The sequence below is a fragment of the Hyperolius riggenbachi genome, chromosome 7 (genome assembly GCF_040937935.1).
Source record: "Hyperolius riggenbachi isolate aHypRig1 chromosome 7, aHypRig1.pri, whole genome shotgun sequence".
NCBI lineage: Eukaryota > Metazoa > Chordata > Amphibia > Anura > Hyperoliidae > Hyperolius > Hyperolius riggenbachi.
In genome coordinates this window covers 194,598,477-194,613,464 of record NC_090652.1, presented here as the reverse complement: position 1 = coordinate 194,613,464, position 14,988 = coordinate 194,598,477, and the positions used below count along the sequence as shown (strand labels likewise).

The 14,988-nt window shown below is 47.3% G+C and overlaps 1 protein-coding gene across 3 annotated transcripts in view; it reads right to left on the bottom strand.

Moving 5' to 3' along the window:
* METTL21A (methyltransferase 21A, HSPA lysine) overlaps positions 1 to 14,988 on the bottom strand; it is a 120,958-nt gene that overhangs the window by 100,326 nt on the left and 5,644 nt on the right. The window contains exon 1 of one of the 3 annotated variants that reach the window (XM_068244970.1): positions 6,236 to 6,323. The exons of the other annotated variants lie outside the window; for them this stretch is intronic. The gene's annotated coding sequence lies outside the window, so the exon portion shown is untranslated. Of the gene's footprint in view, positions 1 to 6,235; positions 6,324 to 14,988 lie in introns of those variants that run through there. 3 annotated transcript variants of the gene reach the window in all.

Genomic DNA, 14,988 nt, shown 5'->3' with positions numbered 1-14,988 from the left:
AAAGAAATAGAAGAGAAAAAGTTGTTAGTACAAGGTCCATTTCCCCTTCACATGATTTCTTATATTAACATCTCACTTAGCCATACTATTATTATTATTATTTATTTATAAAGCGCCAACATATTCCGTGGCGCTGTACAATGTAAGAAAACAAACAAGGGATACATAATGATTTAAACAATGATATACATCAAATATAAACACTGATACAAGATACAGCACTGCTGATTACAATTTGATTTAACATGATGACTAAAATGTATAAATGTCTAACAGTGTGCAAGCAATTAAATTAATAACAGTCCATGACACAAAAGGGTGAGAGCCCTGCCCTTGTGACCTTACAATCTAAAGGAATGGGGTGGAAACAAGAGGTGGGGATGTATACAGTATATGTACAGGCAGTGCGTAATTAGGTTATTTAGTGGGTGCATGGCCTAAGCTAGAGAATATGCTTGTCGGAAAAGGTGGGTTTTGAGGGAGCGTTTAAAGATTTCAAAGGTGGGAGAGTGGCGGATGTGTTGTGGAAGGGCATTCCAGAGGAGGGGTGAGGCACGTGAGAAGTCTTGTACACGTGAATGTGAGGAGGTAATTGTAGAAGAGGATAGAAGAAGCTCGTGTGCAGATCTGAGATTGCGGTTGGGTTGGTATCTGGAGACTAGTGAGGAGATGTACAGGGGAGAGAGATTGTGGAGAGCTTTGTAGATTAGGGTTAAGAGTTTGAACTGAATCCTTTCATTAATTGGTAGCCAGTGAAGAGCTTGACAGAGAGGGTCAGCAGAGGAAGAGCGAGAGGAGAGATGAATCGAGCAGCAGAGTTCAGTACAGAATTGAGTGGTGGTTAGTCGGTTAGTTGGAAGTCCACCAAGCAATATATTGCAATAGTCCAATCGAGATATAATAAGAGCATGTACTAACATTTTGGTTGTGTCATGAATTCAGTTAGGTATGCATTTTTGTGCTTCCACCACCATCTGGGGTACTACATCGGTGGTGCAATTGCCTTTTATTAACCTTCCTGGCGGTAACCCCGAATGTAGTTCAGGGTAAGCCGCGCAGGAGGTTTTCTCAGGCCCTGCTGGGCCGATTTACTTACTTTTTTTTTTTTGCTGCACGCAGCTAGCACTTTGCTAGCTGCATCAGCACACCGATCGCCACCGCCCCGCGCTTGATCGCCGCTATCCGTTGCGCCGTGCGGCCCCCCACCTCAGACCCCATGCACTGCCTGGCCAATCAGTGCCAGGCAGCGCTGAGGGGAGGATCGGGACTCCTAATGACGTCGCTGACGTCATCCCGCCCCGTCGCCATGGCGACGGGGGAAGCCCTTCAGGAAATCCCGTTCTTTGAACGGGATTTCCTGAACGAAGCAGGCGCGGGGATGCCGCTGAGCAGCGACTATCATGTAACGAGCCCTGGGCTCGCTACATGATTTAAAAAAAAACAAACTGCTGCGCTCCCTCCTGGCGAAATTAATTAGACCGCCAGGAGGGTTAAATCCATATGTTATACATTGTTCATTAACCTTGGTCAATTTTATAAAATAAACATTAATATTGTCAAAATGATTTAATTTTCTAAATGTAGGGTGCTGAACATTGCTACTTCCATGACTTTACTGTATGCTAGGCTTCTTTCTCCATCTGACTTAAGTCTTGATTTAAAACTAAACTAATGGTGGGAATACACGGCTCGATTCTGAGCCATTAACCTCCCCGGCGTTCTATTGAGATCGCCAGGGAGGCTGCGGGAGGGTTTTTTTTCAATTAAAAAAAAACTATTTCATGCAGCCAACTGAAAGTTGGCTGCATGAAAGCCCACTAGAGGGCGCTCCGGAGGCGTTCTTCCGATCGCCTCCGGCGCCCAGAACAAACAAGGAAGGCCGCAATGAGCAGCCTTCCTTGTTTGGCTTTCCTCGTCGCCTTGGCGACGAGCGGAGTGACGTCATGGACGTCAGCCGACGTCAGCCGCCTCCGATCCAGCCCTTAGCGCTGGCCGGAACTGATTGGTCCGGCTGCGCAGGGCTCGGGCGGCTGGGGAGACCCTCTTTCGCCGCTGAGAGCGGCGGCGATCAGGCAGCACACGCGGCTGGCAAAGTGCCGGCTGCGTGTGCTGCTTTTTATTTGAAGCAAATCGGCCCAGCAGGGCCTGAGCGGCAGCCTCCGGCGGTGATGGACGAGCTGAGCTCGTCCATACCGCTCAGGAGGTTAAAGCTAATGTAACCCCGTATTAAAAAAAAAAAAGGCAGATACTCACCTAAGGAGAGGGAAGGCTTGGTCCTAATAAGCCATCCCTCTCCTCTCTCGGTGCTGCGCTGGCTCCTCTGTTCATATCCCCCGCCAAGGGGACTTCGGAAGTCTTCGGACGCCGAGTCCTCCCGAAGACAGGCGGTGTGCACACGCGAGTGAGTCATAGAGGGCGTGCGCACGTGCGCAGTGTAGAGCGGCCCGTCTTCAGGAGCACTCGGGCTCCCGAAGCTTTTCCGAAGCCTCCCTTGGCCGGAAGACAGGTATTTGACTGAAACGGTCGAATACCGCTACGAGGAAGCCAGGACAGCAGCGGGCACCAGGAGAGGAGAGGGAATGCTCTATGGGACCCAGAGCCTCCCTCTCCTTAGGTGAGTATCTGACTTTAAAGGGATACTGTAGGGGGGGTCGGGGGAAAATGAGTTGAACTTACCCGGGGCTTCTAAAGGTCCCCCGCAGACATGCTGTGCCCACGCAGCCACTCACCGATGCTCCGGCCCCGCCTCCGGTTCACTTGTAGAATTTCAGACTTTAAAGTCTGAAAACCACTGTGCCTGCATTGCTGTGTCCTTGTTCCCACTGATGTCACCAGGAGCGTACTGCGCAGACACAGACCATACTAGGCCTGCGTAGTACGCTCCTGGTGACATCAGCGGCATCGAGGACACGGCAACGCAGGCGCAGTGGTTTTCAGACTTTAAAGTCTGAAATTCCAGGAGTGAACGGGGGGTGGGGCCGGAGGATTGGGGAGTGGCTGCGAGGGCACAGGATGTCTGCGGGGGACCATTAGAAGCCCCGGGTAAGTTCAACTCATTTTCCCCCGACCCCCCTACAGTATCCCTTTAAAAAAAAAAAAAACGGGTTCCAATTAGCTTTAAGATGGCTCAATAGATAATTTCCGACATGTCCGATCTCCCGCCCGATTGTTTCGCCGCTCGATTCCAGATTAAAGTGAATGGAGAAAGATAAGAAAAACGAGCGGAAGATAAGAAAATTGACTGCGGAATCGAGCGGCGAATCGATCAAGGGAGAGAATCGAGCGGCAAAATCGAGCCATGTATGCCCAGCATTAGTGGATAAGTTAGTATTCTGTCATCAGCAGTTGCTGCCTACTGATTTTTTTTATCAAGTCATCACATACATTGTTGGTTGCAGCTGCCAGCCATTGCACGCAAATATCAAAATCATTATGCTGATGCTATTTATAAGAAAATGTACTGTCCTTATGGCAATCTGTGCTCAGCCAAGTGAAGAAACATATACTGTATTACTTGGATAACCACAGGGTTTATAGCGTTGAGCACAAGAGGTTTTTTTTCTTTTCTTTTACACCCAAGTACGATTTCGAGTAGCTGCCTTTCACTGTCTCAATCACTATGTAATTAAAGGAATACTTAAGGCATAAAAAAAATGACATTTACTCACCCGAGACATCCCTCAGCCCCCTGAAGCTGGATGGTGCCCTCGCAGCCCCGCTCCGATCGTCCTGTCCCCACCGGCGGCTACTTCCGGGTTCGGAGACAGCCGCCGACAGGCTGGGAACGCGGCTGATTCTCCGCGTTCCCAGCCGCTATATCACCCTCTATGCTGCTATAGCGTATATATATAAGCTATAGCAGCATAGAGGGTGATATAGCGGCTGGGAACGCGGAGAATCAGCCGCGTTTCCAGCCTGTCGGCGGCTGTCGCCGAACCCGGAAGTAGCCGCCGGCGGGGACAGGACGATCGGAGCGGGGCTGCGAGGGCACCATCCAGCTTCAGGGGGCTGAGGGATGCACCGGGTGAGTAAATGTCATTTTTTTATGACTTAAGTATTCCTTTAAGTAATATTTGTGGAAACTAGAGCCTTAATTCACTCTCTTTTCTCTTGGGATTTCTCATCTTATCTACACAATACATTTTTTAGCACCTAGAAAGTGCATCTGAATAAAAAAGTAGTTAAAGTGTACCTGAGATGGGTTATGTGATGGGTGTATTTATGCTTATCTGGGGCTTCCTCCAGTCCCATTATGTGCATAGGTTTCCTCACCGTCCTCTCCTGCAGCTCCATTGTTTTGTAAAGCCCCCCTCATGAAACCAGGAAGTAGACACTGCAGATTTATTGTTGGAGTTCTGTAAACTGTAACATTTTTTTTCTTTATGCTAAGCATAGTAACCTTTAGCGTAGAGAGGAAACTCTGGGTTTAGGTCTGCTTTAAGAAAAGTTAAACTGTATATAAAACATGTTTTGTTGAGGTTTTTGCATGCTTATTTACCTTTAAAATTTTAGTACATACAGTAAATCCATTTGAAGCCACGCTCTCATAATATATTTTGGTATCCCAATCAAATCCCTCCAACTCACAGATCCAAAGATACACTTCACCAAATGGTGAGGGCTGAGTATGTCTGCCAGAGATGTGTCACTTGGTTCCTCTGTTACTCTGGCTCCATGGCTTAAGAAAACATTGGATTCCCCAAAATAACGTCTCTTCCATATTGAGTCTAAAAAAAGACAATCTGAGTGCATGGGGTTTCCCTCAACAAATGGAACACTAAATTGGGTCATGTTTTGAGTAATACCACTATCCTCATATGTGGCCTTATGTGAAGAAGAATCTCAGTAGTTTGAGTAAAATGTGAGATACTTATGGTGCCCATACACGATACAATAAAAAAGTTCAATTTTCCCGTTTATTCGATCTAAATGATCGAATTGAATAAAAGTTAAAACTATATTTTTTTTTCGATCAAGAAATTCGAACGATTATCCCGCTTTTTCGGGAAAAATGATCGGACATACTGGAAAAATCTTTTAATTCGATCTAACGGAATAATCGAACTAAATTATCTAATTGAAAAATTGTACCATGTATGGCCACCTTTAGTCCCTCTATAGCCAGGAAACCATGCACATATTGTGACAGGGTGTGACGTGGTCTGATGTAAAAAGTGATAGATGGTATGTATGTGGCACCTCGCTTAATGTGCCTTGTCAGATAAAGCTCACAGAAAAAAAAAGTGTGAGCTTCTTATGTTGGGCATACACGGGTCGATCCGGCAGCCGATTAGCCGCCGGATCGACCCCCACCGCGTCCCCGCTCGTCCGCGCGGATCGATTTCCGCTCGAGCAGGAAATCTATCCGGCAGGTCATCGGACCTGTCGGATATTATTAATCGAGCCATCAGGCTCGATTGATAAGGCTGCACAACTCCCGTGTATGCCCAGCATTAGGCTTCTTTTCCAAAAGGCAGTTAAGGGTCCTGAAACTGGCCAGGGGAGTGTGGGCGGGTTCCCTGGCCATCTGGCTCCACTCCAGGTGTCACACCTGTGCATGGTGGAACACAGGTGCTGAATAAAGGTCAGCCAGCCATATCAGGAAGTAGCTCACTTGGTTCCTGAACTCTGGAGGGAACAGAGCTCTTGCATGAGAGAAAAGGCTCATCTCTGTATGTATTTTAAGTTGCCATTTGTTCAAGTTTTGCTAAATCCTGTTGATTTATAGTCAGTCCGGAACTGTAGCGAGAAAGGTGATTGCTCAGCCGAGCTAGGTTTTTGTTTTGCTTTACAGACTGTGTTTACTGGCAATTATTTATTTCCCTAAATAAATCAGGCAGGAGCCTATAGGGTTTCTTCTTTGGTGATTCTTGCAGGTGCCAAGAATAGGTGAGAAGTTGGGAGAGACCGTGAGCCCAATGGTGTAGTATCAACAGGTATAGGGAGGATAAAATGAAATAGATATATACTCAAAAAGGTGGGTTGCAGTTCCTGCAACCACCATATAGGCCTACAGGGAATTAACCGCCCTGGCTCGGTACTCCAGCTCCTGCTGGATACTGGATGGTCACTCTCCTATAGTACAATAGACTTTTCACAAAAACTGCAACGCTATTACCTCCAAAGGAGATCTCACTGATAATGGGTAGGATGGAGGCGCCCAATGTGTGTTCCATTTCAGTGTTTTAAAACATAAATAAAAAAATAATAATAATACAGAGAGGTAATCGCTTACCTCTCCAGAAGATAGACATCAGTTCAACTGGAAAAAGTTTTTAAACAAATGGCAATCTGACAACGCGTTTCACGGGTCATGGCCAGCTTCCTTCAGGTCAATAAAAGATGCCTAAAACAATAAATAGGTATACATACAGTGCTGCCCATAATTATTCATACCCCTGGAAATTTTTTACTTAAAGGGAAGGTTCACGTAGGAGCTGTAAAAAATAGAAATCCAAATCCACTTACCTGGGGCTTCCTCCAGCCCGTGGCAGGCAGGAGGTGCCCTCGGCGCCGCTCCGCAGGCTCCCGGTGGTCTCCGGTGGCGATCCCGACCTGGCCAGGCTGGCTGCCAGGTCGGGCTGCTTCTGCGCTCCAAGTTGCGTGTCACTTGTGCACGCTGACGTCATCGGACGTCCTCCGGGCTGTACTGCGCAGGCGCAGAACTTCTGCGCCTGCGCAGTACAGCCCGGAGGACGTCCGATGACGTCAGCGTGCACAAGTGACACGCAACTTGGAGCGCAGAAGCAGCCCGACCTGGCAGCCGGCCTGGCCAGGTCGGGATCGCCACCGGAGACCACCGGGAGCCTGCGGATCGGCGCCGAGGGCACCTCCTGCCTGCCACGGGCTGGAGGAAGCCCCAGGTAAGTGGATTTGGATTTCTATTTTTTACAGCTCCTGCGTGAACCTTCCCTTTAAAGTTACTTTTATTCAACCAGTAAGTAATTTTTTTGACAGAAAATGACATAAGTGTCTCCCAAAAGGTAATAAGATGATGTACAAGAGGCATTGTGCAAAAAAAAAAAAAAAAATCAAAAAAAAAATCCAGGTTTTATTTACATTTGAGCAAAAAGTGTCCAGTCCAAAATTATTCATACCCTTCACAAACTGTCACAGTCTGTGGCAAAATCCAAAGTTCTATACCATTCCAAATAGTCCAAGCTGTTCTAAAGCATCCGTATTACCCTAATCAATTGGGAACAGCTGTTTTAATCAACTTAACCAGTGAAAAACAGCAGCTCTCTGAAGTTGGTTTGTGGACAGTCATGGCTAAGACAGAGGAGCTGTCAGGCTTGTCTGGTCACCTAATGTGAGTCAGGCTGTATGCCCATAACCCAGCCCTAATGCCTGCGAAAGCTCCTGCCTGATACAAACTACAATACCCTGTAGCATACAAACTGGCAGACAGCAATCACCAACACAGTATACTGAATAGTCACCTGAGACCTATAGGCTGAGGCAATCCAGATGGAGACAAGGTGGCAGGCAATGGCTGAATTATAATCACTAGACAGATGCGTGGTCAATCAAGCCAGAGTCAGTCCAGGCAGCGTTCATGCAAATCCTTTAATAAGCCTGGTCGGTAACAGGTAAACCAATACAGAAGCGGGGTCAGATTCAAGCCAGGTCGGTAACAGGTAATCCAATCTAGAAGAGGCTTAGTCAGAAGACAGACACAAGTCGGCAACAAGACAAGCACTTAGTGTGAGCGCAATCTCAGCAACAAGCCCAGAATAGGCTATCACGGGTGATGACAGAGGGCGCTCACCTTTCATTTATGCTAGAACTAACCAATCAGAAAGTAAAGGAATCCAAAGTAATCAATCAACAGAGAGCATATCCGCAGAGATGCTGACACGCTATGCGCACACGTGGTTAATGTTTACAGTGGTGGAGCGCATACTGAGAGCGCGTCCGCCGCTTATCCAATAGGAGCTGAGCGCCATGCGCTCCAGTGATGTCAGAGACAGGCCGGGACCCAGAGGCTTGCGCCTCAGCATGGGTCTCGGCGTTCCTCCACCATGAGCGGCCACCAGATCTTACAGTACCCCCTCCCTTAGGAGTGGACTCTGGACAAGATCTTTCTTCTGGTCCATATCCCTTCCAGTCAATTAGATATTGCAAGGAATTTCTTACAATACGTGAGTCAAGAATTTTCTCAACCTCAAATTCTTGTTGACCATCCACTTCCACAGGTGGAGGGGGTGGGTCCAAAGTCCGGTAATTCACAGTAGACTTCAACAGTGAAACATGAAAAGAGTTAAGCCCTCTAATGGACCTGGGCAATTTAACCGTTGGGGCTTGATTCAGTAAACCGTGCTAAGTGTTAGCACGCCTGTGAAAAGCCCTATATCACGCCTAGTTAGTTTAGGCGTGATAAATTCACATCACGTGCAAAGTCCCATGCGCAAAACTTTGCACGCACACAGCGCGGTGTGCGCGGAACGGCGCATCGCGGTGCGATGAAAACGGCGCACCCGATGCGCCTATAAGGTCGCGTTAAGGGTGACCTTAACGTCGCACCATGCGCGCGATGTGAATTTAGTAAACAGTGCTAACCCAGTTAGCACCCTAGTTATCACGCCCAGTCTTTAGGCGTGCTAACCGCTTTAGCACCGTTTACTGAATCAAGCCCTATAAGTTACCTGGTTGATACTTTCAATGACTGGATATGGACCAATGAACTTGGATGCCAGCTTTACAGATGGCTGGCATAATGGAATGTGACGGGTAGAAACCCAAACTAAATCTCCAGGTCTAAATTCATCCTCAGCAGTTCGGTGCATATCAGAGAACAATTTCTGGGTATTCACAGCATTCCTGATATTTTCCTGTACTTGTTTCCAAATTTGGTCGCACCTCGTGGACCATTCTTCTAACTCAGGAAGATTGGAAATACCAGAAAGTGCATTGAGGGTTACAACCATAGATGACCTGAAAAGGAGACATCTTGGTGGATCTGTTAACCTGATTGTTCGTAGCAAATTCAGCAAATGGTAAAAACTGAACCCAATCTTCCTGGCAATCTGAAACAAAGCACCTCAAATACTATTCTAATGACTGATTCATTCTCTCAGTTTGCGCATTAGACTCAGGATGTAACCAAGAAGAAAATGATAAAGATACTCCCAGTTTATCACAAAAAACACGCCAAAACTGAGAGACAAATTGCACCCGTCTGTCAGAAACAATGTCTTCAGGAACACCATGGATTCTAAAAATATTTTCCACAAAAATCTGAGACAATTGCTTCATGCAGCTTAGGAAGAGGTACAAAATGTGACATCTTACTAAACCTGTCCACCACTACCCAAATGACAGTTTTAACCTGGGAAACTGGAAGATCGGCCACGAAATCCATGGAAATATGAGACCATGGTTTCTCAGGAATGGGCAAGAGGGTTCCCTGAGGTGTAGTTTGTGCTACTTTACTTCGGGCACAAACAGCAAAGATGTTGAATCTTTTGTGAAATCATGCTCTAAGAGATGGCCACCAAACACTTCTCTTGAAAAGCTCAATATTTTTTTTAACCCCAGGATGGCCTGCTGATTTATCTGCATGAAATAGTTTAACTACTACCTCTGTCAGATCATCTGGAATAAACAATTTTCCTGAGGGGTTGTCTTTTAGGTGCCTGATCTTGGACTCTGGACAACTGGTTGGGAAGGTCAGGAGCCAATTTACAGGCAGAAATAATACACTTCTTGGGAATTATGGACACAGGATCCATATTGTTATCTTCTTTCAAAAAACATCTGGACAAGGCGTTGGACTTAAAGGAGTACTGTAGGGGGGGGGGGGGTCAGGGGGAAATGAGTTGAACTTACCCGGGGCTTCTAATGGTCCCCCGCAGACGTCCTGTGCCCACACAGCCACTCACCGATGTTCCAGTCCCTGCCTCCGGTTCACTTCTGGAATTTCAAACTTTAAAGTCTGAAAACCACTGCGCCTGCGTTGCCGTGTTCTCGCTCCCGTTGATGTCACCAGAAGCGTACTGCGCAGGCACAGACCATACTGGACCTGCGCAGTACGCTCCTGGTGACATCAGCGGGAGCGAGGACACGGCAATGCAGGAGCAGTGGTTTTCCGACTTTAAAGTCTGAAATTCCAGAAGTAAACCGGAGGTGGGGCCGGAGCATCAGTGAGTGGCTGTGCGGGCACAAGATGTCTGCGGGGGACCATTAGAAGCCCCGGGTAAGTTCAACTCATTTCCCGCCGACCCCCTTACAGTATTCCTTTGATGTTTTTTTGACCCATGGCTTATAGGTGATGTGAAAATTAAACCTAGAGAAAAATAGTGCCCAACGAGCTTGCCGTGAATTCAACCGCTTAGCATTCTCGATATACTCAAGATTCTTATGATCAGTATAAATTGTCACAGGATTCTCTGCTCCTTCCAACCAATGTCTCCATTCTTCCAGAGTCAATTTAGTGGCCAATAACTATTTTTCCTATATCATAGTTAAAGGCGGTAGTAGTTCAAAAAGTCGGTGAACACTCGTTAAAAGTGCAGAATAAGTGTGGTGTCAGGCATAGTCTCACCCCTCCGGCGGCTGGCAGTGTGGACGCCGCTCTCGGCTCTGACGTCACCGGATCCCCGAACTTCCGGCCCGCGTCAGCTGGCAGCGCCGGCGGTCGTTCCAGCCGCATGTCCTCATCTCAGGGCAGGGCAACGCGCTCACGCACAGAGCGTCAGGCCCTTTATGCCCTAAGGAGGAGGCTGCCTTGATCCGCCCTGCTGAGGCACTCCCCGCCCCTTGCTGACCTCATCAGGGGGGTGGGGGTTCCAGGACTGACAGTCTGCATTTAAGCAGCAGACTGCCAGTTCTCCTTGTCCGCTGTAGCGATCACACTCTGTGCTAGCTCTCGGATCCACAGTATACTTATATATTGGTTACGCCAATATATAAGTACTGGAAGAAATATACAATTGTATTTACCTGTGCCTTTGATCTTTTGCCTGTTCTCGACTCTGAGTTTGTCTAATCCTTTTGTACTGTTGCCTATCTGATTACCCGTTGCCTACCTTGCTGTGCCCTCGTTCACTCTCTTGCCTACCGTCTCTGTACCTCGTATCTCTGATCTCTGTTGCCGAACCCCGGCTAGCCCTCAAGACTCTGCCTCTGCCTCCTGATTCTGTACCTCGTATTTCTGATTACCTGTTGCCGACCCCTGCTTGTCGACCATCCCCGCCAGCGGGCCCTTGCCGCTGGACAATAGTCTGTGCTCTGTGGGCCCTCGCCACAGAGCAATACGCTATTTACTGTTTGCACCAATCATTACACTCCATTTTGGGTGGACAGAGGTTAGCATATATATCGGATTATCGGTGAGACTGCAGATCACTTATAATCAGGTATATCTGTATTTCTGGCGATACTGCAGATCTCCGGAGATCAGTCACTCTCTGTCCTCACTAGTTGTTACGGAACGTGACAGTACAGCGGACCAATTAACATGGAAGCCCTGGTCCAGCAGGTTAATACTCTGATGACGGTTGTTGCTCAATTGGATCAGACCATTAAAGACCAGCAGGTCCAGCTCAACCGATTAACAGAGATTGTGCAAAACTTGCAGGCGCCAGGTGTTCCCGCTCCTAAAGCACCTGTCGAACCTAAGATGCCGTTGCCCATACCGTTTTCAGGGGAACGTGCTGATTTCCGAAACTTTCGAGATCGCTGTCAGTCATATTTTTTGATGCGTCCCATTTCATCTGGTTCTGAATTACAAAAGGTCACGCTTATAAAGACCCTCCTACAGGGCAACTCACAGACCTGGGCCTATAGCTTACCCTTAGGTCATGAGGCCCTTACCTCTGTTGAGAAGTTTTTCGAAGCCATGGCGGTGGTATATGACGACCCAGATATTGCTGCCACGGCTGAAATGAAATTGAAAAGACTCAGACAGGGTCAGAACTCTGTTGAGACTTATGCTGCGGAGTTCCGCAAGTGGTCGTTCTCCACCAGGTGGGAGGCACAGTCTCTTCTAGATAGGTTTTTGACTGGGTTGGCTGACTCCGTATCTGAGTTGATGTTAAGTCATCCCGAACCCAGAACCCTGGATGAGGCCATAAGTCTTGCTATTAAGATCGATCGCAGGGTACGTTTTCACAAGTCATCTAGACAGCGACCCATTATGCGACTCCAGCCTCCCATGAGTCTTCCCAGTTCTCCTCCCTCTGACGAGCCCATGCAACTGGGTCACTCCAAACTATCGGAGACAGAAAAGTTAAGAAGGAGAAAAGAGGGTCTATGTCTTTATTGTGGGGAGAGAGGTCATATCGCGTCTGTTTGTTCCAGGAAGGCGGAAAACTTCTCCGCCTAGGGTTAGTCGGAGGTACTACCCTGGGCGAGAATTCTGTACCTCCCAGAGATAAGGTCGTATTACCCATTTCCATCTCCTGGAATAAACAAGACTATTTACTGCAGGCTTTTATTGACACAGGCGCTGCAGCCAATTTTATGGATTCTAATCTGGCTCTAAAGATGGGCATACCAGTCATTCCTTTAGAGAAGCATATCATAGTCACGGCCATTGACGATTCACCATTGCAGGATAGTTTGCCTGTCTCTGTCACACCTGAATTAACTTGTAATGTGGGGGTTCTACACTGTGAGAAGTTACGATTCTATCTCATTAGAATGCCATCCTGTCCTATTATTTTGGGCTTGCCATGGCTACGTCTGCATTCCCCACAGATTGATTGGGCCTCTGGGCAATTACTATCCTGGTCACCCTACTGTCAGGAGCATTGTATTTCCCATATCCCGCTTCGTTCTACTCATTTAGTTCTTCAGGGCCTCCCTCAGCCTTATGTATCTTATGCCGATGTGTTTTGTCCACGGTCTGCTGATTCGCTGCCACCTCACAGACCGTATGACTGCCCGATTGAACTCAGACCTGGAACCATGCCTCCCAGGGGTCACCTTTATAATCTCACTGGTCCCGAGAAAGTGGCCATGAGAGAATACATCCGGGAGAACTTGGAAAAGGGGTTCATTCGACCCTCTAGGTCACCCGCTGGGGCAGGGGTTTTTTTTTGTGAAAAAAAAAGATGGTGGGCTACGTCCTTGTATTGACTACAGAGCTCTCAACGCAATCACGATTAAGAATCGTTACCCGCTTCCCCTGATCGACGATCTTTTTAATCAGGTCACCGGTGCCCAGATATTTACTAAGTTGGATCTTTGGGGAGCCTACAATTTGGTCAGAATTAGACAGGGGGACGAATGGAAGACGGCGTTCAACACTCAGGACGGGCATTACGAATATACGGTCATGCCTTTTGGCCTGTGTAATGCCCCCGCTGTCTTCCAGGAGCTGGTTAATGACATTTTCAGGGACGTTGTGGGGAGGTTTGTGGTCGTTTATTTAGATGACATTCTGATTTTTTCTCATGATATCAAGGAACATCGGTCACAGGTTCAGTATGTTTTGCTCAAATTACGTGAGAATTCATTATATGCCAAATTGGAAAAATGTTTGTTTGAGGTCACTGAGGTACCATTCTTAGGTTATATAATTTCTAGTTCCGGGTTATCAATGGATAACAGCAAGGTCACGGCTGTATTGAACTGGCCTCAACCGGTTGGGCTGAAGGCCTTACAACGGTTTTTGGGCTTTTCTAATTATTACAGAAAATTCATAAGAGGGTATGCCGCTTTGATAGCCCCTCTTACTGATATGACAAGAAAGGGGGCTAACACCGTCAATTGGTCTTCCGAGGCCATCTCCGCCTTTCAAAGCCTTAAGACAGCCTTCTGTTCCGCCCCCATTCTGCATCACGTCGATTCTTCCAGGCCGTTTATCGTGGAGGTGGACGCATCTGAGATTGGGGTTGGGGCAGTCTTATCACAATACACCGGGTCACAGGGAAGACTCCATCCTTGCGCTTTTTTTTCGAAAAAATTTTCTGAGGCAGAGAAAAATTATGATATCGGGAACAGGGAATTGCTTGCTGTGAAATTGGCTTTTGAGGAGTGGCGACACTGGCTTGAGGGGGCAGAACATGTGATCACAGTATATACGGATCATAAGAATTTAGAGTATCTGAAGGGGGCTAAGAGGTTAAATCCTAGACAGGCACGGTGGTCTTTATTTTTTTCCAGGTTTGATTTCATTATCACGTTTAAACCGGGAAGCAAAAATGTCAAAGCAGATGCTCTTTCCCGATGCTTTGACATAGAATCGGTATTGCCCTCTGAACCAGATCCAATTTTATCAGAGAAAGTGGTGTTGGCTTGTATAGACTCAAGGGAGGATCTGGCCTCTGTTCTTCTTCCTCATCAATCAGACAGTCCGGCAGGAAAACCTCCTGATCTGATGTTTGTTCCTTTACAGTTTAGGTTACAAGTGTTACAGCTGTTTCATTCATCCAAACTGGCAGGTCATCCTGGAGTAGCCAGAACCAGAGAATTGTTATCTAGAAGTGTCTGGTGGCCCAATTGGAGGAGGGATGTCGAGGAGTTTGTTGTCTCTTGTACAGTATGCTCACGGAGCAAACCCTCACATATATCTCCAGTAGGTACCCTCCAACCCCTACCCATACCCTCCGAGCCCTGGACTCACATATCCATGGATTTCGTAGGGGAATTACCTTCTTCAGATGGTAACACGGTGATTTGGGTTATTGTCGATCGATTTTCTAAAATGGCTCATTTCGTGCCATTGAAAAAATTTCCTTCGGCCAAGGAACTGGCAGATCTGTTTGTGATCCACATCCTTCGCCTTCATGGGGTCCCGGAGAATATAGTGTCTGACAGGGGGGTGCAGTTTGTCTCGGAATTTTGGAAGGAATTTTGCAGAGTACTAGGAATCACGCTCTCATTTTCGTCTGGTTATCACCCTCAGACCAATGGTCAGACAGAGAGGGTGAACCAGTCACTGGAACAGTATCTCCGGTGTTATGTGGCAGACAATCAAACGGAATGGGTTCAATACTTACCATACTCCGAATTTGCCCACAACAATCTTCGGAGCTCGTCCTC